General features: G+C 45.5%; 1 protein-coding gene across 9 annotated transcripts in view; it reads left to right on the top strand.

The window, feature by feature from the left end:
• The first annotated feature begins 201 nt into the window (after window positions 1–201).
• The window catches only part of ZNF462 (zinc finger protein 462), a 141,590-nt gene continuing 118,220 nt past the window's right edge, over window positions 202–23,571 (top strand). For 3 of the 9 annotated variants that reach the window (XR_009251506.1, XM_058694659.1, XM_058694655.1), the window contains exon 1: window positions 2,282–3,428. The gene's annotated coding sequence lies outside the window, so the exon portion shown is untranslated. Of the gene's footprint in view, window positions 275–2,267; window positions 3,429–4,097; window positions 4,142–23,571 lie in introns of those variants that run through there. The other 6 variants (XM_058694656.1, XM_058694657.1, XM_058694661.1 and 3 more) reach the window with 6 other exon arrangements.

Below are 23,571 nucleotides of genomic sequence, written 5' to 3'. Positions count from 1 at the left end.
TTGGAATGGGAACTTAGCCTTTGTACCTTTCCCCCAATGTACCCACAGGAGAAGCCCGAAAGCCACCCATCGGTCTCTGGATCTCCTCGCTGCCTTTGTCCCTTCTAGACGTGGAGGCTTGGAGAGGAGGTTTAGTTTCCAAGGATTGGAGCGTTTGAAGGGCGGGGCCATCTCCAAGTCCATCTCCCCTTTTTGTCCTCTTCTCCTGGGACGGGAGGGAGGAGCCAGGTCCCCCCACGGCCGGTTCGGGAGCTCTCTGTCTCGGTCGCTGGAGGTGAGTCTGAAAGGGCGGCAGCCCGTTTAATTGTAGCGCAGGTTAATTTCTCGAGTTCACCGCAGTCGGTCAGCCAGCCGCTTCCCGGGTCTTTGCCAAGTGGGTTTATGAGGTCTGAGGCGTGTTGGGGCGCGCTCACATTCTCGCAAAAGGCTCCTCCCCAGGGCTCATTCCCCGACTGCGGGCAGCCCTTCGGTGCCCCAGGAGCCTTGGATTTCCTCTGACCTCGGCCGCTTCCTCCTCCCTCCCCACCGCCTGGTTCCGTGCGCCCCTGCCCCCGGGGAAGGGCGGCCCCCATCTTAGGACTTCCGACCCCAGCCAGCCCAGGAGGTACCTTCACGTCGAGGAAGGTTTTATCACAGCCTCCACAACCGTGCAGTAATAGGGGCTTTCAACCTGAAATACGATTGTTATTTTTCCGGTGCAGGGCTTGACAGAGAAAGTCAGCTTTTTATTAAAGACAAAGAGGTAAATTATCAGCTGGGGCACTGAAGGGACGGCGGAGACCTGGCGCGCTTCCTCTCGTCGCCACGAGGAATTTGTGGGGGAGCGGCTGCTGGCGCTCAGACACCCCTGGGGTCCCGGGGGAGGAGCTCGGGGCAGAAGGACTTCCCCAGGTCCCTCCGGGCACCTGGAAGTGGGGAGTCCTCCCAGTTCTGCACAAAGCCACGGGCATTTCAGTTCTGAGCAGCCTTACCTTCCTCCTCTCTCCTTTCTTCTTTCTCTTCTCTTTTGACTCCAGTCTCCCTTTCGCCTCTGTGCTTTCTGCTCCTTGTTCTCCTCTCCCTACTTTTTCTCGTCCCTCTCCTCGCCCTCCCCCTCCTTTCTTCTCCACCGCACGCGTAGAGTGTCATTTATTTATTTATTTATCACCCCCGCCATCAACACCCTTTTAGGGCTCCCAAGCTTTTCAATGTGAGTGGGAGGAGAAAAGGGCAGGAAGTGTTGACGGCAAGGGGGTGAAATCGTGCCTCTGGGTGAGAGATTCTGCCCCGGAATAAACGATTGGGGAAAATCTTGGAAAATGCGGATTCGGATCTGTTTATGAAAGCCCGCTATCCGATGGGAACCAACTCCGCGCGCGTCTCCTCCTCCCCTTTATTGTATGGGTTTATGGGTATATCTTCCCGGACTGTTGTTTGGAAGGGGGGGAGGGAGGTAGTATTAAAGAGGGCAATCTGGCCCTGGATCTTCAACACCGCGCCTTCTCCACCGGATGCGCGCTCCCCAATGCAAAGGAATCCAGCAACATCCCCCAATTCAGACGCGGACAAAAGAAACTTTAATTAAGGTCTCTGCCCTGCGCGCTGTGTGTTTCTCTCTCCCGATGCTGGCGATGTCCAACTCGGGGATGCGAGAAATAGAAATGGTACAACTAGCCCGTGCCCTTGAACTTCAATTGCTCCTGACTTGCTGTATTGATTTTTTTTTTTTTATAGTGTAGGCACCCCCCCACCATCAAATTAAAGCTTTAGGAGACATTCAACCTGGTGAGGGGTGAGGGGGAACCCATTCCTTTGCAAAAGAGATAGTTCAGAACGATTTTGGGAAAATTACACTAAATAAAAATTCAAGGTGTGAAAGCTTCATCTTGGTTCTCTTGTCTTCAACACCATGACACCTTATCATTAGAAGCGCTGATTGTTACTTTCCGAGCCTTTAGATGATCAGCCAGAAAGTGCAAACAACGCGGGGCTGGAGGGTGTAAAGTTATTTAAGTAGGCTTTTTTTTTTTTTTTTTCCTTTTGGTGCGCCGTCAAAACATTTCACAAGTTAGGAAAATAAAGTGGTGGTTCCGAAGCTCGGAATGATGGGTTCTTTCCCTCCCCCATCCCCCCCTCTCCATATCAGAAAAGAAATAAAATGCACAATGAGCCTTTATTTCGGGGGAGAAGACTTCAAAATACGTGCCAGTAATGGACAATTTGAGCTTTTCACTGGAGATACTCACACCGCAAGCTGGAAAGGGATTAAAAAGCCCCACGTGGTTGATCTGGGTTTAGACTTGCAACCTCTAGTTCCCCATGTATGTTCTTTGCAAAGATTGGCCTCTAGATGGATGCGTGTGAGGGACTCTCTGGGCCCGGGGCTCGGCGCCTCGGGCTGGGCTGATGGTGGGAGAGCTATGAGCGGCCGGGCAGGGTCCTCACTGGGGGCTTCCTCTGCCGGCCAGGGCGGCCGGGCGCCTCCGGGACGCGAGCGCGCACGCCTCAGCCCGGCCGCCGCGCTCCTCGCACCGCCTTCTCCGCAGGTCTTTATTCATCTCATCTCCCTCTTCCCCTTCTCCTCCTCCTTTGCCTCCTTCTCCTCCTCTTCCTCCTCCTCCTCCACCACCACCACCACCTCCTCCTCCTCCGCCGCCGCCGCCGCCGCCGCCGCCACCTCCTCTTGCATCTCACTGGCCTGGCTCTGTGTTGCTCTGAGTGACAAAGACAATGTCCCAGCCTTAACTTTGCAACCACCTTGCCTCCTTCTGGGGTTCGGCGGGGGGGAGGGGGGACAGCAGCCGCAGCCTCAGCATCTCCTCCAGCTTCTCCTTCTGCTCTTCTCCAGCTCTTGGATAATTCTTTCCTTACCCCCCCCCCCCCCCCCAGCTCTTTTCCTCATTTCTTTCTTGCTTTCTTTTTTCTTCCCGTCTCCTGCACGTTGTTGTTGTTATTAGAAAGGCTTCGCGCACCCCCTGGTGCTCCGGCGTTTTGTGTGGCAGGAGAAGATTGTCTTCCTTCTCTCTTTCTGTCTTGCTTTCTCTCTCCCTCTGGTTGCTCATTATTCAGAGAGAGACACAGAGGGAGGGAGAGAGAGAGCGCGCGAGGGAGAGGGAGGAGAGGAGAGAGAAGAGGAGAGAGGGGAGAGAGAGAGAGAGAGAGAGAGAGAGAGAGAGAGAGAGAGAGAGAGAGAGAGAGGGAGGGAGGGAGAGGGAGAGGGAGAGAGAGACGGATATCTCAGGTCATCTGCAGCTGCAGCGAGTCTGAGGAGCCGAGGAAGGCAGGGAAGATGGCGATCCTCCATTGCTGAGACCCGGCAGAAGCACATGAGACTCCCAAACAACTTCCACAACAATAACCCGAGCAGGAAGAGGAGAAAGAGAAAGAGGATAAGGAGGCGGTGGGGCTGGAGAACCCGAAACACCTCCCGGCGCCGGGACGCTTCTTCTGTAAGTTACTGCAATTAACAACCACCTCGGGGTGGTCCGAGTGCTCCGGGGAGGAGAGCGCGGGGCGGTGGAGGCACAAACGCGCTCATTCATTCGGCCAAGGAGGGTTGGTGGAGCGGGGAGGAGAGGAAGTCCCCTGCATGGACTGGCTGTTGGAAGAGAAGAAGCGAGCGAGAAGAGGAGGAGGAGGAGGAGGGGGAGGAGGGAGAGCAGGAGGGGGAGGAGGAAGAAGAGGAGGAGGAGAAGCGAGGGAGGAAGAGGAGGAGGAGAAGGTGGTGGTGGCGGTGGCAGTGGAGGTGGCTGTGCTTTTCCTGCTGGCTGCTCCTTCTGCTGGGGGGAGCGGAGCGCTGTGGCTTAATTAATTTCGTGTAGTTCTATGGAGAGAAGAGAAAATGAAAGATGAGTGAGAAGAGGGCTGGAGGCTTAGGACGGATGCTCCAAGTGTGGGGACAGGAGTAGGGACAGAGAGGGGGGGCGGAGGGCGGGAGTCCAGGGGACCAGAGCCGAGAGCCGAGAGCCGAGAGCCGAGAGCCGAGAGCCGAGAGCCGGAGGGAGTGAGCGAGGGGCAGAGGAGGGAGCGCTCTGAGCCGCCCCGACCTGAGCGGGTTGACCTCTTTCTTTCTCTGTCCCTCTCCTTCCTTTCCCCCTCTCTGTCTGCCTGTCCCCAAGCCCGATGGCAAAGCCGTGCGGATTGGCACCCCCCCCTTCCTCAGGTATTTGGCTCTCTTCTCTCTCTCTCTCTCTCTCTCTCTCTCTCTCTCCCCGAAGTTGGGATGCAGGGTCGGGATGTGTCGGGGGGTGGCTGCTGCCGCTGCTGGTGCTGCTGGTGAGGAGAGAGGCGAGGCGCGGGGGGCACGGGCCGGGTGGGGGGCGCAGGTTCAGGAGCAGCTGAGGAGCTGTCTCCAGGCTGGGGGTTCAGAAGCGTCTGGTGCAGGAGGACAACGGTTTCTGGAGAGGAGAAGCCATTACACACGCTTGGCTCTCTGAGGAAGGGAGAAAAGAAGGCAGGGGCCTGGGGGTCGCCTTACTCCTGGTGCAGTTCCCAGGGGTCTGCCCTCCTTCCAGGCGCGAGGGGAAGCCGCAGCCGCCCCCCATTGGAGCAGCCCCTCTCTTTCCCTTTCTTTATCTCCCTGTCCTCCATTTGCAAGCTGTCTGCTTTGGTTCCAGTCCAGACTCCAAAACACAAAGCTCCTTCTCACGTTCATTCTCCAGGCTTTTCACCATTCCTGAAGGAACCCTCATTTTCTTTTCATTGTAGCTTCTAACCTACAGAGAGGGAGGGAGGCTGCCTGGAGTTCCTTTTATATTCCTCCTCTACCCAAAGGGGGGAAAAAAAAAGTTTTATTTTTAAGCACGCGTCTGGGATGGGAAAAGACCAACCAGTTGGGGCTTTCTCCCAGGGCTCCCGGGGGTTGTGTCTGAGTGTCTGTGTTGGTTGTTTGGTTTGCTTTGGTTTTGTTTCTGGAGGTGGCTTGCAGGTTTTTGGAGGAAGCGACTAGTTTGGTTGAGAGCTGGGAACTGAGTCAGGTAAGCCGTGTCATGTTGTAACTCCACCAGAAAATGGAGGAGAGCGGGTTTCCAGGAGACAAAGCTGAGATGAGAAGTGTTTATAAAATTATGGATGTCTCCATTTTGAAGCTCTGTTGGTGATGGCTGGAGGAGGAGGCTTGCCTGCCTACTCCTTCTTTTCCAGGGTGGAATCTTGTGGTGGTTCCTCACCATCTATTCATTATGCGAGGAAATGAGGGACTTGTAAGGGCTGCTCAGATTTTTCTCCCACCAAAGGAGTGCTTTCACAAGTTTATTGAGGCGTTTGTTTCCATTTTCAAGTAAACTTTGGAAATTTTTTTTTCTCCTTTTGAGTGGACCTGAAGGGTTTTGACCTCCTTCAGGAAAGGCAAGGCAAAACCTTAGACATTTTCCACCGAGGTCTTCACACAACTTTCAGCTGCTCCAGGTCTCCTGAAAGTCACCAGGAAATGTTATTTCCTCATGGTAAAGATGGTGGTGGCCCTCAGCTGAGATTTTGGAGTTCTGGGGCTTGGTTATCATCATGTTTTGATGCATTGCAAGACTTTATTGTCTGGTGTGGGCTGATTTCTGCAAAAAGGGAAAACAACAGCAACAACAACAACAACAAATCCTGCAAGATCTCAGAGGAACTAACTCTAGGACTGACTGACACCAGTTTCTCCAGAGTCCACATTTCTCTTCAGGTTGTTCCATTTGTGTCTAAGGCCTTCTTTTAGTTCCTTTGTTTTCCCCCTTCCCTTTCATTCTGCTCTTTTTTTCTGTGTTTTCAAGTACTGTAAGTCTTCAGAAATATCAGATGTCTTCTTAACAATGTCACTATGGAAACAAATTTTTAAGATATTTTGTCTGTTGAGAAAACCTTGTGTCCAGGTATCTTCACCTTTTTAACTGGGAAGAATTTAGTAGTCTTCCAGGAAGACATTTTGTGAGGATGATTTGAAGGAAGGACCCAGTCCTACCCCAGTCCACACACATTGACTGGAGCTCTTCACAGATTAGTTCTAGAGAATGTATGTAATTGATCCAAGTAAAGAACAAAATCCTGAAATGCTTGAGGAATTTATAAAAGCCAACCATGGAGATGTTGCTTTACCATTAGGTAAGGTAGCCATCTTGAGGATGAGGGAAGATGTTGGGAGAATTTTAGGTGGACTGTTGATGAGATAGGTGAGGAAGCCTCCACGTTGGAATGAAACCTTGGAGGAGATTCAGAACCAATTAATATATTGTAAGGAGGCTTGACTGGACCTTGTTTTCAACTAAGGGGAAACATAGAAAGGTACCAGCTTCAACAGAAATAAGGAACACATTTGCGAGCGACTTACACCAGCTCTTTTCTTGCTTTGCTTTCTCATTGTGTGTCACATTTGTGTGTGTGTGTGTATGTGTGTGTCGAGTTCCTATGTCTCCAGTATTTCTGTGCATATTGAAGTGGTTTTAGATTCCAGATGTAATTATATTCTGTTGAGTAGCTGGTAGCAGTGTCATTCAGTAAAGGCACAGTGCTGTATATGACAACATCACATTTTTCAAACCAAACTGTTGTGTCATTAATTGAGGGTTATTGTTCTTCTGAGGAGTATGAGAGGAAAAGGAGAAATACATGGTTCTTTAGCTGATAATTGTCCATGGTCAATGAAGTAAAACCCTGTTTTTTGCAGACGAAGACGTATGGTTTTCAAGATTTTCAGTTGATGTGTGTGCTCATTTAAAAATACTTCTCTTCAGATCTCTGCTTCTTTATTAAAAACCTGGGCTTCTCCCAGAGCACTTGACAAATCTTACTTTTTGGAATCATGCCTTTTATTAATCAGTTTTGAATGTTGTCTTTTGATACCATTGCTTCTGCTCCTGAGTGGGACGTCATCAACGTTACACTTAAATTTGCTAATGTGTGTGTGTGGATGCTACTCGTTCCAACTCGGAAGCTCCAAGGCAGTGGAATAAAAAGAGTTATTTGGGAAAGTAATTACCAGGTAATTTTGCATCTAATTAACCACGTCTGTGTATGTAAACATAAATACATTGTAGGTTGATCTTGAAGCAAACTTCCATGATATCTTTGTTGTTGTTGTTGTTGCTATCGGGACAGCCGGTTAATTACTTATTTTGGTGTGAAAAAAAATTTGACAAACTGGTTGCTAGTCTAGCACGTAGACTCACCACATGTTTTACTTTGTGACCAAATATTTTGGTGTCTTTACAGATAGTCTTAGAGTTGAGATTTCCTGGAGGGAAAAAATGAGGTATCTAAGAGGCATTTTGGAGTTTGAGAATAATGTTCTAACTGGTTACCTAAGAGACATGTTCATCCCTGATGTGCTTCATCAACATGGGAAGCACCTAATGTTAAAGATTCTTGCATTTTTCTAGGGCTACACGTTCGAAATGGGACAAGTATTTTGGATAAGGCGCTATGAGAGAAATGCAGAGTGTCAAATTGAACATTTTTATTTGATGTCAAGGCTCAGAGATTTGTTTTGTTTTGTTTTGTTTTTGAGGCATCAAGTTGATGAGGCTCGTTATGCAAATTTTTTCCATGGCTCTAATATATCATAAAGAGAAATCATTCTGGAGAAATATGTGAGCTGTGAGGCACGTTGCCGTAGAAAAGATGCTCGTTGGATCTTTGTATTCCACAATTTTTCTCATGTTAGATTTATGTCCATCTAATTTATTGACCACATTCCCTGAGGACATGTTTTTTTCCACACCCCTTGGAGTTGGAAAGAACTTTGAGATAAGAAAGAAAAAATATATATGCAGATACACATATGTATCTGTGTGTGTGTGTGTGTGTGTGTGTGTGTGTGTGTATCTTTCTTTCTAATGAGTCTTCTGGAAGACAATAGGGGAAAAGAAAGCCAACCCTACTAATGGACTTTAGAGTCTTTGTGGTCAGTTTTCCTGAAAGAAAATAATGGCAAAATTGCCTTGGGAAGAGTTCTGCTTTCTGTATGTTGGAGTTTAATAGAGTCTAGTCTGTCTTGAATTCTTTCCTGGTGTTGAGAGTTCTTGGTTAAGGTAACCTTACTCATCTTCTTTGTGCTGTATGCCTTTATCAGACTTAGCGCTCACTGCCTCCTGGGACAGAACATGGACAAAGCTGTATTGAACGTTTCACGTTGAAAACTGGAGAACAGAGGTGCTATTTCACACTGCCACACTCACAAATTAGGAAATAATATAAAGAATGCATTCAGATTGCAAAGGATCTCACATGGGTACACGATTGGATGATTGGTATGTGGAAATTAAGGAGATTCAAAAGAAGGGGAGGAAAATATTTCCAGGGTCTATCATTAGTGATAGTGAACTGGAAAAAAAGTCAGCCTGTGTGTGTGTGTGTGTGTGTATAAGTGTGAAGGCAAGTATCTTTTGAGGTTCACATACTTAAGAAGTTGGTGGCTTTGAGAGAAACATTAGCTGGCGTTGGTGACCTATTAATTGATTATGAGAAAATAGAGAGGAGAATAGATAATGCTAGGAGAAAATTCCTCTTGTGTGATATGCCAAGACATCTGGCAGATGTTATGTTGGGCCCTAAGGAATGGACAGTTTAATTTTAGCCCTAGCAAGGAAATGGGAAGTTCTGAGCTCTTTTAATAGCACAAGCCTTAGTTTGGGGAAGGTTGCTTAAAAAAATAGGAAAGGAAAAGAAAAGAGGCATTTATTGTAATATTGAAGAATTCCAGGGAGCACCCAGATTAAGCTGAAGTTTGGGAGTGATGGACAAAAGTACTTTTCCCTAAGTAGAGATTAATATAAAAATCATTTAAAAGTTGGCTAACAGGTACACCGTAAATGGTGAATATTAAGAACGTCTAATTGAGAAGCTAGTTGTTTTGTGCCTCAGAGAGATCATCTATTTCAGATCTCCCCTTCCCCCTGCATTTTATTGAAGAGGAAACTGGCACAGAGACGTGCAGTGACTTGCCCAAGGTCAGAAGGTTCAGTTGTAACAAAGCCAGGCCCAGAACTCAGGTCGGCTGACTCCCAACCCAGTGCCCTTTCCACCACCCCCCTGCATATGATTGTAGCGGTTTGTGAAACACCAGCTCTCCTCTCCAGAGTGAAAGCCTCTGTGAGAAACTCTGTAATCAAACCCTAGTGGGGCAGCAGTATTGGTTTCTTTGTCAGTTGAATTTAACATGTTGGGGCTGAGCATGGTTTCATTCATAGAAGTAATATGCTCCAGAGACCAATTTTGTTCATGGGACTTGCAGTCGAGTCGTAGATACTGGGTTCAGACTGTGCTTTTTCTTTTAATTGTCCTGCTCCCCACTATAGTTCAGTCATCCAGGGCTTGGGAGTCCTTTTCAAATGCCCTTCTTTGGAGGTTTGTCTGGGTCTATTGCAACTTACAAAAGTGCCCACAATTGGACTCAGAGGATCTCTTTTGCAACATGGTACAGATAAATTGGCTTCTTTCAGAGATGCCATTTTGTAATACTGATGAATGGCCAAGAGAGTGAAATCCAGTCTAAAACAATACTGGTGATTTTCCAGTGTTCCGGACTCCTCCAAAAATTTGCCCTCCATGTATCTTCTTGGAGCCTGGTTCTCTCTTGCAGACCAGTGGCTAGCTATTTGCCATTCCCCAATGAAGTCATGGGGTCATCCTTAAAGTGAGTTTTTAACAACATGGGGAACATTTAACCGGGGAGAGAGGGAGGGAGGGAGGGAGGGAGAGAGAGGGAGATAGGACAGTACTTTAGGAAGGGTGAAATGGGTTTCCACTTTTGATTCCTCTTGGACAAGTGAAAGTCATTTTGTGTAAAAAGAAGAGTGATGTTTGGAAGTTTCCACATTTTCTAAGCTTCTTCCAAACTAAAGCATAAATTTTTAATCCAGGAGGCAGTCTGGAGAAGGTAGTGCTGGATGTGGACTTCTGGCAGAAACACAGAAACGCTATAAACAGTTGAACCTCAGTGTGGCACTCCTCCAAATGAGTTGACTGTCGAAAATAAAATGTTCCAGAAGAACTGGGAGAACAGGAAAGAAGTTAAAACAGCATGGTTTGCATGCCAGTACTGAAGGAAGAAAAAAAAAGTTGGGGTTGGGGTTGAGGGGGTGGGGGCATTGGAGAGAAGAAGATAATCCCAGATTGAACTGTCTCCTGAATTTATAAGACCCAGGAACAGAAGTTTCCAAGTGAAGGAAAATGGATTGTTATGAATGTAGACGGTATTTGCAGTTTACTAGGAAGCTCTTTTGAATCTCTTGTCCCCTTGAACTTTGTCTCTGGAGAACTGCACACACTGATAAATGCAAAGTCAGTTGGAAGTGCTTTGGATTTACATTTTCTGCTTAGAAATACTATCATAAAATTTGTCTACTTTCTAAGGTCTCCTGTCCTTTTTGGTTGAAGCATACATACATAAGCTTTTTAGCCTTTGGATGTGTGACTTCAACTCAAAGTTGGTTTTTTTCAGGACTTGGAAAGACAAGAGGTAGGTAGAGTGATGCGGGGGAAGAGGATATAGGTATGGTCACCTGCAAATGCATTGCCTTTGGATTCTGGCGAGCAGCTTCCTTGGTGTCTTCAAAGCGTTCTTGCCTAATTCCTAGCTGGAGACATTTTTTCTTGAGTTATTCTTGGAGAGGAGGTTTCTTTTTGTGCCAGGTCATGGGTATTTTGATACTGATTTTTCCTTGCTTTCATGTGTTTGCTTGTTCAGTTCCCTGCATGCTGCTTCTGGATATTAATAAAATACTGCTGTGCCTGTCCATATCTTAGCCCCAACTTCATTCAAAGAACAGAGCCTACTCTTGGGGGTGTAGGGAAGGTTGGTGGGCACTGACTTACTTGTTCAAAAAATAAATACTTGAAGATGAAGACGGCTTAATTCAGAAAGTTATTTGCCAAGCTTTTGCGGAGACTTTTTGCAAAGACCATGCAAAGAAAATGGGGAAAATTCTACTAGGAACTGGTAGATCCTGATTAAAATGTGTTAGGATCACTTAGTAGGAAATTAAGCATTTGTCCAAGAGGAGTAAGCAAAGACTTACCTTTGGATTCATATTGGTTTGAGCACAAAAGGAGCTGGAGGCCCAGGCGAGACAACTGTGTCAGAAGTAATTAAGCCCGGGATTTGTGGAGAGGCTTATCTGCCACAGAGCCCAGCTGGGGAAGGCCAACCTCACTCCCTAAGCCCTCATCTGGCCAGTTGAACCAGAACAGGAGCTAAGGCCTTCACATTTTGGAATTTTTCTCTTCCCTGTTCAGATTTCAGAAGGTAAAGTTGCCATTTATTCATTTTTGCTCATGTCAGCTGAGGGCTTGCTTCTCTCTTGAGCTGGGAAGTGCCAGAGGCAGGGGGTTGGGAGCCGATTCCCTCTGAGGGAACATTCTCCCTTTTAACACTACAAATGTGCCTATAACATTGTACTTATTACTCAGAAAATAATTGTGCAGTGGTACAATGTGGGATACTTGAAAGATGTTTGCTGCACAAAGGTTCCAATACTCACCTGCAGATTAAGAAATGGGTTTCTAAACCATCTCATTTCTATTGCTAATGAAAAGCTTTGGAAGGCACCTGTGAATTAGAGCTCCAGCTGCTATCATGGTAGGGGAAGTTAGGCCTTGAAAGGATACACGGATTAGCCCGTCAGAAAAGCAAACAGTAGCATCAGCACAAGTAGAAAATAGACAGGGTTGTTAAGCTAACAGAAAAGTAGGCTAAAGCATTGCCATAATTATGTGGTGGAAATTTGCTGGGAAGGAGAGCCTGCTTGGACGGGAGAAGGAAAAGAAGAAGAGAGACAGGGGAATGATTGACAAGTCGAAGTAGAAGAGGTCTGTCCACTGGGAAGAGCCTGCAGGAAGAAGAAAGGTATTGCTTTTAAGAAAACAGTAAAGCAAGTGGAAAAAGACTTTGTAATTTGGTACCTATTGCACGTGAAAAATGAAGACCAGTGCTCAGACCCAGTCTTTGGTCAGTTCTTACTGTTAAAAAGGAGAAAAAAAAAAAAAAAAAAGAATTGAACTTGGAAGACCATTTATGTGACTTCAGAAATCGGCCTTTCTGATAGAGGACAGATGGAAACTTGAAGGAACTGGTTAAGTGGGCCTAGGTGGAGATTTTCCTGGAAAAGGAACGAAGTAGAGAATAGAGCACAGCAGAAAACAGCTGCATTATTAATGGTCAGACCATGTGATAGTCCTCTCTAAACTTATCCATAGAGCTTCTCTACCTACGCTGTGAGTGCTAGAAGGAATGAAGAACAAAGACACGCTTCTTTCCGAGGGGAAAGGAACGGAGTGTGACATTTACCTGCAGTCCAGTTTGGGATTAAGCTGTTTGCTAGAACCAGTCAATCCCAGAATGGTTAGTCTTCCTGATCCCTAATGACACCATCCCTCTGTGTTGTGACCAATTAGTCAGAAATTGAGTCTGAATCACCCGACCCAGATTGGACCTGGTCTAGGGTCCCTTGTGTGGGGTAAAATTTGAACACTGGGCCAGAGACCGAAGATGGCCAGAAATAGATACCAGCCAGAGATTATGTAAGGATTTCAATAACAAGTACCTATCACCCAGAACCTTTTTCTCTTCAGTGGTTTCTGTCGTATTTTGTCTTCTGTGGAGACTGTTAATTGGTATTGGATAATGATAGCCAGGAAGGGGATCTGCATGGAAGAGACCATTTTGATCTGAATGTCAGAGTTCAGCTGCCAGAACTTCTCCCCCTTCTGCTGTCAGTTGAATATTATCACTTCTGGTACTGGGTAAGAATACCATCCATAAAAGGAATAAATACAATAAGTTCATCAAAAACTTCTGCCAGCCCCTCTGGAGTGAGAGTATCACACGGACCTTCCACAAAAATACTACTTCTCTGGAGCTAACTAAAGTAGTTAGCATTTGTTTAACATTTCATATGAACCAGGGACTGTTCTTCTGGTAGAGAAAACTGAGGTTTGGGAGGTAAAGAAATTTACCCACGGTCGTGGAGCTAGAAAATGGGGAGCCAGGATCACACACGGGGGGCACTACCTTCTGGCCCTCAGCTTGTGGGAACTGGCCGTGGTTATTACTTAGGATGCTAATAGCTTATAATCCTGATGGTTTATCTCTTCCAGTTGCTTATGCCAGTAGTATATCCTGGTGTTCTGGAAGGGAAATTTGAGTATAATGGAAAATTAATTGTAATCTATTAGTTGATATGAGAGATAAAACTTACTGTAATAGCTTGACAAAGTGTGTTTAACTGAAGAGTACCCTGTTTTTGTTCTGAGTTATAGAGGAGATGGTGAAAAACAGCAAGAGACCATGTATGAGGAAATTTAGAGAATGAATATTTTTAAGCTGTACTGTGTGAAGTTCAGAATTATAAAGTAGTTATACATGTGGATATTTAAAAAGGAACACCTACCTGTTATGGAAAAAAGATACACTGTGTGACTTTTGTTTTTTCTTCTTCTTTAACATTTATTTATTTATTTTGAGAGAGAGAGAGATTGAGAGAGAGAGAGAGAGAGAGAGAGAGAACAAGCAGAGGAGGGGCAGAGACAGAGGGAAAGAGAGAACCCAAGCAGGCTCTGCAGTGTCAGCACAGAGCCCGTTGCAGGGCTTGATCTCATGAACTTTGAGATCAGGACCTGAGCTGAAATCAGGAGTCAGCTGCTTAGGTGACTGACCTACCCATGCGCCCCTTTCTTTTTTTTTCTTTTTTTCTTTTCTTTTCTTTTCTTTTCTTTTCTTTTCTTTTCTTTTCTTTTCTTTTCTTTTCTTTTCTCTTCTTTTCTTTCCTTTTCTTTCCTTCTCTTCTCTTTCCTTCTCTTCCCTCTTCCTTTTTTCTTTTCTTTTCTTTCCTTTTCTTTTCTTCTTTTCTTTCTTAAGTAAAGAAGGTATCTTATTTTTTTTCCTTCTTAGGGCCCCTTTTGGAAGTCTCAGTGCCTCTGGTTTACTGTAAGCATGAGACATGTTTCCAAAAGCCACGCAGACATTTGAAAGTTAGTTCCCCTGTCTGATGGTCGTTTTTGGAAAATAGCACGGATACTCTTCAAAGCACGGGTGCTAATATCCCCTACGCCCTTTCATGATCACCATGTGCTCTATTTAGATCATGGAGACATGATGAATGTTTTGGCTTTTATTTGCCTCTCCCTGAAACATCACAGTACAGTAAGGAAGCTGCTGTTCATGGATGACCACAAATGCCCTTAACAGAGTAACAAGTTGTACTAAGGGAGCTGGAGCAAGTCCAAATATCCCGAAGATATCCAGGACAGTAGTTTCCCTGTAAGACAGGCGGTTGGGCATTAATTGCTGAGTAGACTCTTTAACCTCAGAGCAACTAGTGGTGGTTTTACAAAGTTTTAACTTTGCTATGGATCTGTTTAGATGATCTCTTCCCAACTGACTTCACTCAAAACCTTTGTAGAAGGGTAAGCATGTGTCCTGTTTGTAAAGCGTACTGAGGAGGCCAGAGAGTCACCCATTTTTTCACCTGTCAGCCATATCGTTTACCAAACTTAACAAAACCATTGTCTTCTTAGATAAAGGCCCTTAAGGGGGGGGGGGGGGGAAGCCTCAGGAAAAAAAAAAAAATGACATAGTTGAAGAGAGTCACACTGAGCTATATACCAAAGCATGTGGTTCTCCAGCTGGGGAATTTCTGATTTAAGAGCCTTAGGTAGCATCTGCTGTGACCTTAATCAGTAGTGGCCAGCCCTCTAAGATGCTCCCTCAGACCAGCTTGTCTCAAAGACCAGTTCTTAACATGCGTCTCCGATTTTCCTCTTGATTCTTTGAAGAGAGACCTACCCAGGTTACCCTCAGGAGCTTTGCAGAAAGTGAAGGTGAACTGAATCAACCAATCTTTGTGGGTGCAGTGGTATCCAGTTGGGAGTAGGACTCTGTATTGGGAGAATACACTCAACGTGAGAGTCAGGGTGGGAGAGGGCATGTTCAAGGAGGTAAGTGTTTAAAGTCTATGGATTTCGGCTTGGTGGAGGAATCTTCCATTCTATTGAAAACAAAAGGAAACCTCTTCAAAGGCAGATTCCACTGTAATGTGAAAAAGCACATTGCCATCACCACATGAAATGGCACGCATTTAGGAAAGCAGAGTTGGATGCTTCACATGCGTGGAAGTTCTCATCCTTGGTGCCATCTTCTCCTGGGGCTTTGCCCCTAATTAGTAATTTTGGGAGGCTAAGAAGTGACTTGGTATTGAAGGACAAATGTCACCTGTCCCTGACGTTCATCCCTACTCCTTTGTTGACTCAAGTGTTTGAGTAGCTCACCCATTCTTTTTCTGACCGGTGGTTGTAGCTTGTTAATAATGAAGGAACATCACCCATAGGTCCTGAAATTAGCAAGTGTTAAATGTTATGTGATTATTAGGGGAAAAACAAGATAATCTAGTCAGTGGGCTTAATTAGGTTGTGATTGCCCAATTGCTGCTTCATGATAATTATATTCATAACCCCGTTTCTAGACGTCAACTACAATTATCAAAATTGACCCTAGCACAGGTAAGTGTTAGCGATCTTATTTGAAGCAGCTACTGAACGGTGAATTTCCAATGTTTCCCAGGTGTTCCTCTGTGTTCCTTCTCCCCCTTCTTGCCGCCTTCCCATCATCTATTCTCCATTTTAGTAGAAAGACTCGTGGTAACTTTATTTTGCCCGTGACCATGCACATCTTGTAGCTAGTGTTGATGCCTACAGAAAGATACTTAACGTTTTTAGGAGTCCAATAGGACAGTAAAACATTAATACCTCAGCAAATAGGAATCTTGAAGCATAAAAATCCAAAATTGGCTAGGTTATTTTTTCTTAGTACATGACACCTGTTCAGTAGATTTAATGTGATTCATTTGAATAGAGCCTTTACTTTATAAGGTGTAGTCCTAAAGTGAAAAACAGTCATCCATGTTGAAGATACTGTCTTATCAACGTGATCATTAAGGTCTGAGGAACAGAGTGAGAACTTCTAACTTTCTGTTATCCACACCCTCCTATCCCCCAAATTCATGACATTCGCTGCTAGAGTTATTCCAGTAGAGAAAGAACATGTCATTGTTGGGGACTTTATTTCCTGTTTATCTCTCTAATGAAGGCAATGATTTCTAGGAAATACAAACAACAACCTGTATCAGAAGTGGGTATGTCAGTGTGATACCATGAATCACTGGGACAGATTGTCACTTGGCAGCTTTCCCTTTCTGACATGCAGTTATATGAAAAAATAATGCACTGAACATTTGCACACCATGGCTAAACTTGAGTGCAGTTGAACTGTCTGAACAACTTAGAATTTGGTTACTGTATATTTGGGTGTATGTGTGCATGTGTGTTTATATATATATATATATATATATATATATATATATATATATATGTTATGTAAATGTATATGTATATATTCTCTCTGGGAGAAGGAGCTTATTTTTTGCTGAAACATTAGGAGTACAAATTTTTCAGAATTTCTGGGTGAACATGAAGTTCTTTGTGCTGGGGTCTTCATTAAGAAGGTGGTGTGGGGGGCGCCTGGGTGGCGCAGTCGGTTGAGCGTCCGACTTCAGCCAGGTCACGATCTCGCGGTCCGTGAGTTCGAGCCCCGCGTCAGGCTCTGGGCCGATGGCTCGGAGCCTGGAGCCTGTTTCCGATTCTGTGTCTCCCTCTCTCTCTGCCCCTCCCCCGTTCATGCTCTGTCTCTCTCTGTCCCAAAAATAAATAAAAAAACGTTGAAAAAAAAAATTAAAAAAAAAAAAAAGAAGGTGGTGTGGGGACGCCTGGGTGGCATAGTTGGTTATGTGTCTGGCTTTGGCTCAGGTCACGATCTCACAGTTAGTGAGTTCGAGCCCTGCATAGGGCTCTCCACTGTCAGTGTGGAGCTGGCTTCGGATCCTCTGTCCCCCTCTGTCTGTCCCTCCCCTGCGTGCATGCTCTCTCTCTCAAAACTAAGTGAAACATTGAAAAAAAGAAGAAGAAAGTAGTGTGTAGTACATAGAGCATACTTTTTGGGACTGCACAAGCACGGGATGAAGTTTGTCTCTGTCCCTTCCTAGCTGTGTGACCTTGAATAAGTCACTTAACCTCTCTGTTCCTGTGATTTCCTACCCAATCAAAGGGAGATAATAGTATGAATCTGTAGAACTGACATAAGGACTAAAATATTATGTGTATAATAAGGATCCCGGTTCATAATGGGCACTTGAAAAATGATAGCTTCTTCCTTCCTTACTCATAGAGAAGACGGGGTAGAGATCTCCCAGGGCTTTGCCAGATGTGAATTGTTTTGTCCTTGGTCTTAAACTCCATTTTTTGAGTCCCTCCTGATTAACTTTGTGCCATGTCTTGCCTTAACTGATGAACGGTTCTCACTGCTGTTGTGCATTCGCAGGGAGACGTGCCAGATTGGGAGCCTCTGGTCTGCCTGACTGTGGACCCTGCAGTGCTCCCTATCTGTATTGGGGTCTTCAGTAGGGATTTGTAAACTACCTGAGGATGATGTCATATCCTCTGGGAATAGCGCATTTTCATGGTAACAGAGACTGTCCCAACCTTGCAGAGGTATATTCCCTGAAATGTTGTGGGAGAACAGTTTTTAATCAACATGAACTTTCTTGAGTATTTTGGAAGAAAGATGTTATTACTGCTCCTATAGTTTGGCATCATATCTGGCAAAAACGATTTGTCTGAGAAAGCTGAGTTTATTGCAAGGAAAATAGTGGCTATGGAGGCCTCTCTGTAGCTTTACTCGTTTGCCCTGAGCCAGTTTGAGGACTGTCCCGTGGCCTTGCTGAGAATCGCTTTGGTCTTCTCTGTGCAAATGTATATTTTTTTATTTTATTTTATTAAAAAAAATTTTTTTTTTTTAACGTTTATTTATTTTTGAGACAGAGTGAGACAGAGCATGAACGGGGGAGGGTCAGAGAGAGAGGGAGACACAGAATCTGAAACAGGCTCCAGGCTCTGAGCTGTCAGCCCAGAGCCCGACGCGGGGCTCGAACTCACGGACCGCGAGATCGTCACCTGAGCCGAAGTCGGCCACTTAACCGACTGAGCCACCCAGGCGCTCCTCAAACGTTTATTTTAGTAATAGTCCATGTCTACTTGGTCTTACTCATGTACTGTAATATCAGATGCTTTGAGATCTTGGGCAAGGAGGCTAATTTTAGAGTGCCTGAAGGGTAGATGATATTTCAAAATGTAGAATGGTAGGGCCTAACAGGACTGACCTAAACTCATTTGCTCCAAGTCAGAAGAACACTATTGGTGGCCTCCGTGGTGACGGCATGGTGGTTGGTGACAGTGGTGGAAGAAGCAGAGAATATTTAAAAAAATGATTTTTAATGTTTATTCATTTTTGAGAGAGAGAGAGAGACAGACAAGAGAGCGAGTGGGGGGTGGGGCAGAGAGAGAAGGAGACACAGAATCCAAAGCAGACCCCAGGCTCTGAGCTGTCAGCACAGAACCCAACATGGGGCTTGAACCTACAAATAGTGAGATCGTGACCTGAGCTGAAGTCAGACACTTAACCGGCTGAGCCACCCAGGCGCCCCAGTTAAGTGGTTCTTTGGTGAAAACAGTGTAGGGACTTTTCACCTTTAAAAGCAAATTAACCCGTGAAGATTTATTTATTTATCTTATTAAAAACTTTTTACATTTCAAGAACTTCCAGGGAGACAAGGGTGTCAATGGACTATTTTTTTAATTATAAAAACTTTATACTTGCCACTTTAAAATAGTCTCCAGAGATGTTTAAGGAGAGAAGAAGAGACCATGCATTTATTTACTCGTGTTCAGATCTCTAGAATGACCTCGAGTGAGAGATCTGGGGTCTCAGAGCGTGGACCCCAAAATTACCAGGGTGGTGGTGTAGCTGTGGGGTGTGGTGCCGGTTATAATAATATGGAATGCCCTCAAGAATATAAGACATGGGAGAAACAGTAGGAGCTGAAACCAGGACTTCTTAGGATGCCTGGAAATCGGGGAGTGGAAAGATTTCTCCAATTTCCTTGGGATTTGGTAAGGGCTATATTTGGGAATGCCGCCTTCACATGTGCTCGGTTCTTTACAACTGGTAAGGCCCTTACTTATCTGGGACTACAGAGTAGTAGAAAAGTGATTGATTTAACTTGGGTCGAGCTCCTAATTTGCTCCTAGCCTCCAGCTTATCTTTAAAAATGGCATTCCCTCTGGGGCGAAGGCTAAGAGGCATAATGTATGTAAAGCACCCAGCACCCTGCCAGGTACCCAATAAATGGCCACCTCTGCAGTTCATTTGCAGTGATCAATTAGCGGCCATCCAGTGCCACTGGTGCAGATGGCTTGCTCCTTGCCATTCATCTGCCGCCTGGCTCTGCACGCCTAGTTAGCAGTTGTGGGATGATGTAGAGTTGGGAAGAATGTAATGTCCTCACTGGCATACCACGTGTTTTATAGGTGCTCTTGTATTTGAGAAACGTGTGTCCATCCGTCTCTTCGTCCGTCAAACATTTATTGAGCACCTTTGGAGTGCCTCGGCACGCCTTCAGTATGCCTGGGTGGTCAAACGCAGGGGGTGGTGTGGGATCTCGCTGTCAGTTGTGTTGGGTCCTTTCTTTTGGTAATTGAGGTGATTATGATGGAGATGGTGTCCTTGGCCACCTTTAAATAGCTTGGAGCCAGGGGCTGGTGATCTGTGGCTTTAGCCAGTGGGAAATGGATTCCTGTTTAGATGCTTGCATTTCGGAGTCTTTGTGTGTATATATTTACAATATAATTTGCTAACCGTGTAGTCAATGCTGCCGGGGTACGTAATCTGGCAGGCCATTTAAATATTTACTCCAAAATATCTTGTTCTCTGTTGGTGTGAAGTAGAGTTTCCAGATATTTTTAGGTCATTTTCATCTTAGCAACCCTGTTGGAGATGAACCAGACACACTGCTGTAAACTGTCCCCACATTTTGATAGAATTTAATAAAGTAAAGTTTAATGGTTTGGTCCCAAGAGGCAAACAGACCATCTGGTTAGCAGAAGGTTAGGTCGAGTACTGCATGGCTGCTGGGAGGGCCACGGACCAGCCCCGACGCACTGGTAATATGTCCAGTTGCTGAATGCATTAAGCATTGAAATGGTGCTTTCGCGTCTGCCGAGCCAGCAGTTCTGTTACCACCGCTGTGACGCAGGAGATAATTCAGCTGGGCAAGCGGCAGCATGGGGGTGGATCTACAGTACAGGATGTGTAATGTCAACATGAAGGATTGGAGCTGGCAGAAGGAAGGGAAGCACTCATTTCATGCCAGTGCAGGAAGCCTAGGGAGATGCCTCCCACCCCCTTGCATCTTGTCCTCTTCTGGAGCTTTCACATTACGTGTTAAATGATTACCTTGTGCATGGTCCATGGCAAAACTTCAGCTGATTCTCTGCCTCCTTTGGAACCTGTCAGCATAAACAGAGTGAACCACATTCCACACACATGTAGGGCGGGCAAAGGCAAGAGTTAGCTGCACAGACTGGGAGGAGGAGAAAGGGCTTCGTGAGGCAGGAGCATCTTTGTGCTTGAGATGGAATCCCATTGTCTGGCCCTTTGCGCTCAGATTTGAGACCGGTCATCCGTTCAAAGGCTACAATCATCTCAGAACATTGGGCTGCAGCTGTAGTCCGTAGAAGGCTGCAGAAAGGTTCCAGTGATTCTGCAGAAGCTTAGCAATTACATAATTGCTGTGTAACTGGAGAGAGCCATCAGGACTGTCTAGTTCCCCTGGAAAGAAAGCTTCTACAATTTAAGCGATTATTTTCCCTTGTTAAACCTGAAAGCAGATGAGCAAGGACATCAAGCCACCAGGCTGGAACTGGGTCCCGTCACTGGCTTGAGAGAGGAGGACGGTCCAAGTACACTTGGCTGGACACTCAGTGGACTTCACAGCTGTGTTAAAGGCAAAGAGAGAGAGGGAGGGAGGGAGAGAGTGAGAGAGCGAGCACAGGATTCACCGGGTCTTGGAAAAGTGGATTCTTGTACCAGTCAAACACAGTATCTCACTTGTTTCTAATCTGTAAGACTACATTTTGTATGCATTCAAGGCATGGAGTATTCCAGAGCTGTCCTAGGAATGGGACCAGTGGAGCTGCACTTCATTACCAAGAGCCCTCTCAAGTTCTGTGCCTGCCCGGGAGGATTTTTCACAGCCTCTCTTTGAGTGAGGCACTTGCCTCAGACGCTGATCAGCGGAAGAACAGCAGGGCCTGACTCTCATCAGATGGTCCTAAATGCTGGGATCCTCTCCACATCAACCCCTGGTAGCGCCTCAGCAGCCCTGGTGGCCGAAACAGACTGGACACTTTGTCTGTGGAGACCTCACAGCACAGGAATGAATTCCTTCTTTCAGCTACCTGACCACTTGTTTTCCATAGTTGAGAAAATCTGGAGGTGGGGTTGGTTAAATGTAGGCATGAGGGCCGCCCTACACCAGAGAGAAGCCCAGGCTCCGTTTCATCAGATACGAAACAGTCGTCTAAAATTAGCCGCATCTCCTAACCCAAGTGTGGACTTCATGTTTGTTTATGTTAAGTAGCTCTGGATGTCAGCAGCCCTGCCTTTCTGGTGTCGGATTTGAGCTGCTGCTGGGGTAGAGAGTGGTTGTCGGACTACATTTTATTAATGGCTTTAAGTTGGGCCTTTGATAGCTACGATATTCATCTCTCGATTGAAATGTGTTTGTAGTCAGAACTTCATATAGGGCAAATAAAACATTTTGGCTCCTTTGTGAGTTAAAAAAGGAATGGCCAGCAGGCACTGTAAGGAGTTGGACCTCCAAGGTGGATTGGGTCCACAGATTCCTAGACCTTTTACCTTTAGACCTGCTTTACTCTTCACCTCCTGCGTTTAACTCTGAGGTTGGTGGATGCACATAGTCTCTTTTAGAATTTTGATTCCTATGAAACTGTGTTGGTGGGTTTTCAAGGAGCCAGGCTGTCTCAGCAGTGAGCTTTTATTTTGTAGCAATCTGGAGGGGGGCATAGGATCACCCATGGTGACCCTTTCCTGCGTCATTCCAGACAGGCCTTGGCATGCTCCAGCAGATGAGTAAGGGTGAGGGCAATTGGCAGGAGGACCAGCTGAGTTCATCTTGCTTCGTATCTTAGAAACTGGCCTGACCTTGTTCCATCTTCGGTGTTTGGGCACTCTGAGAAACACTGGACCATCTTTCAAGAGTCCTGGAGATTGTGCTGGGAGCAGCATGCTCTCATGCGAGGAGGGAACACTTGACTTGTGCAGAGACCACATATAAGGGAACCTTTGGTATCTGTGTTGGGAAGCCTGTGAAGACCTTGGCAGTGAGGGCCAGGGTACGTAGTAGAAAGAACATAGACCTCAGAGCCAGTGAGTAGCTGGGTGACCCTGAGCGAATGATTTCATCTTCGATCTTCAGTTTTCTTATCTGGGGCAAAGGAAAAAAAAAAGTCTACTGTGTAAGCTTCACATGGGGGATAAATGAGCTCGCGAATGTAAATCTCTGGTGTGGAGCCCGATGTATACTGAGCACATAAAAAAATACTAATTCCTTTTTCTCCCATCCTTAAGTTTTCATAAAACACTTATAGGCAGAGCACTGTTGGCAGTGACTGTTCAGGAGTCAGAATACACTTGAGTCCGCATGAAATCCCTGTTAGGGGGCTTGTATTGGTGGACTGATAAACATTTAACATCTTGGCTTTAGGGGCTGGAGCAGTAGCTTTTACTACATGACGACTTGTAAAAGGCAGTGTGTTCCTCTATGAAACATAACTTCAAAATCTGGCAGATGAGGGGGAAAAGTACCTTAACTTCTGTTTACACTATCTTGAACATTCTGTAGTAGATTAGTATTAAGTTCCTTAGATGAGGTTCTATTTTTGTTTTTTGTTGTTGTTGTTTTGACGATGGTTACACAACTAACTCCTTTAAAAGAAAAACCTGACATTTCCCAAGAATGGCACAGATGGGAGATGGTTGGGTGTCCGGAATCCAATAGACAAATTAATGACCCTCACAGCCTCTTCTTGTTGACCTCTAGCCCAGTGTGCCATTCCTTATGTTGGTGTTCCATGAAGCCTTGTTGACTGTTTTCAGGTGAAAAGTTAAAATTTACCCAAATCGACTTTGAAGGCCAACCACTGGTTTCTCTTGATCAGTTACTGAACAGGACTAGACTAGAAGCTACGGAAAGGCAGGCCCAGCATCTCTCCTCTTCATCTGTATCATCAGTGCCTTGCACAGCGCCTGGGGCAGGTGCACGGTCAATAAGTAAGTGATAGGGTCAGGGAACCAAATCCAGCATTTTTTCAAAAGTTATTGTTCCTAAATTCTTGTTCCCTAATTACACCTCAATTTTTTAAAGACAGAATGGTACCTCTTAGTACCTCTTAGTTTCTTCTAAACAATGATTGCTACTACAGATATCACTAGTATAAAATAGCATTCAACATTAGTAAATGGAGATTTGGCTCTGACAGTTTAATTTAAAAATTAGAGTTAATGTAAGTTCTTAATCAAGGGAAACTGCCCAGCTCTGTAATCCACATTAAATGGATTTTGGATTTAAGAATGACTAGATTGCAATCTAGGGTAAAGAAACCGAGGAGACTTTGGGTGTTGATGTTTTGCGAAGGATACTAATTTGAGGG

The sequence above is a fragment of the Neofelis nebulosa genome, chromosome 12 (genome assembly GCF_028018385.1).
Source record: "Neofelis nebulosa isolate mNeoNeb1 chromosome 12, mNeoNeb1.pri, whole genome shotgun sequence".
NCBI lineage: Eukaryota > Metazoa > Chordata > Mammalia > Carnivora > Felidae > Neofelis > Neofelis nebulosa.
The sequence above is the reverse complement of the archived record's forward strand: the minus strand, read 5'-3'. Positions and strand labels throughout refer to the sequence as shown.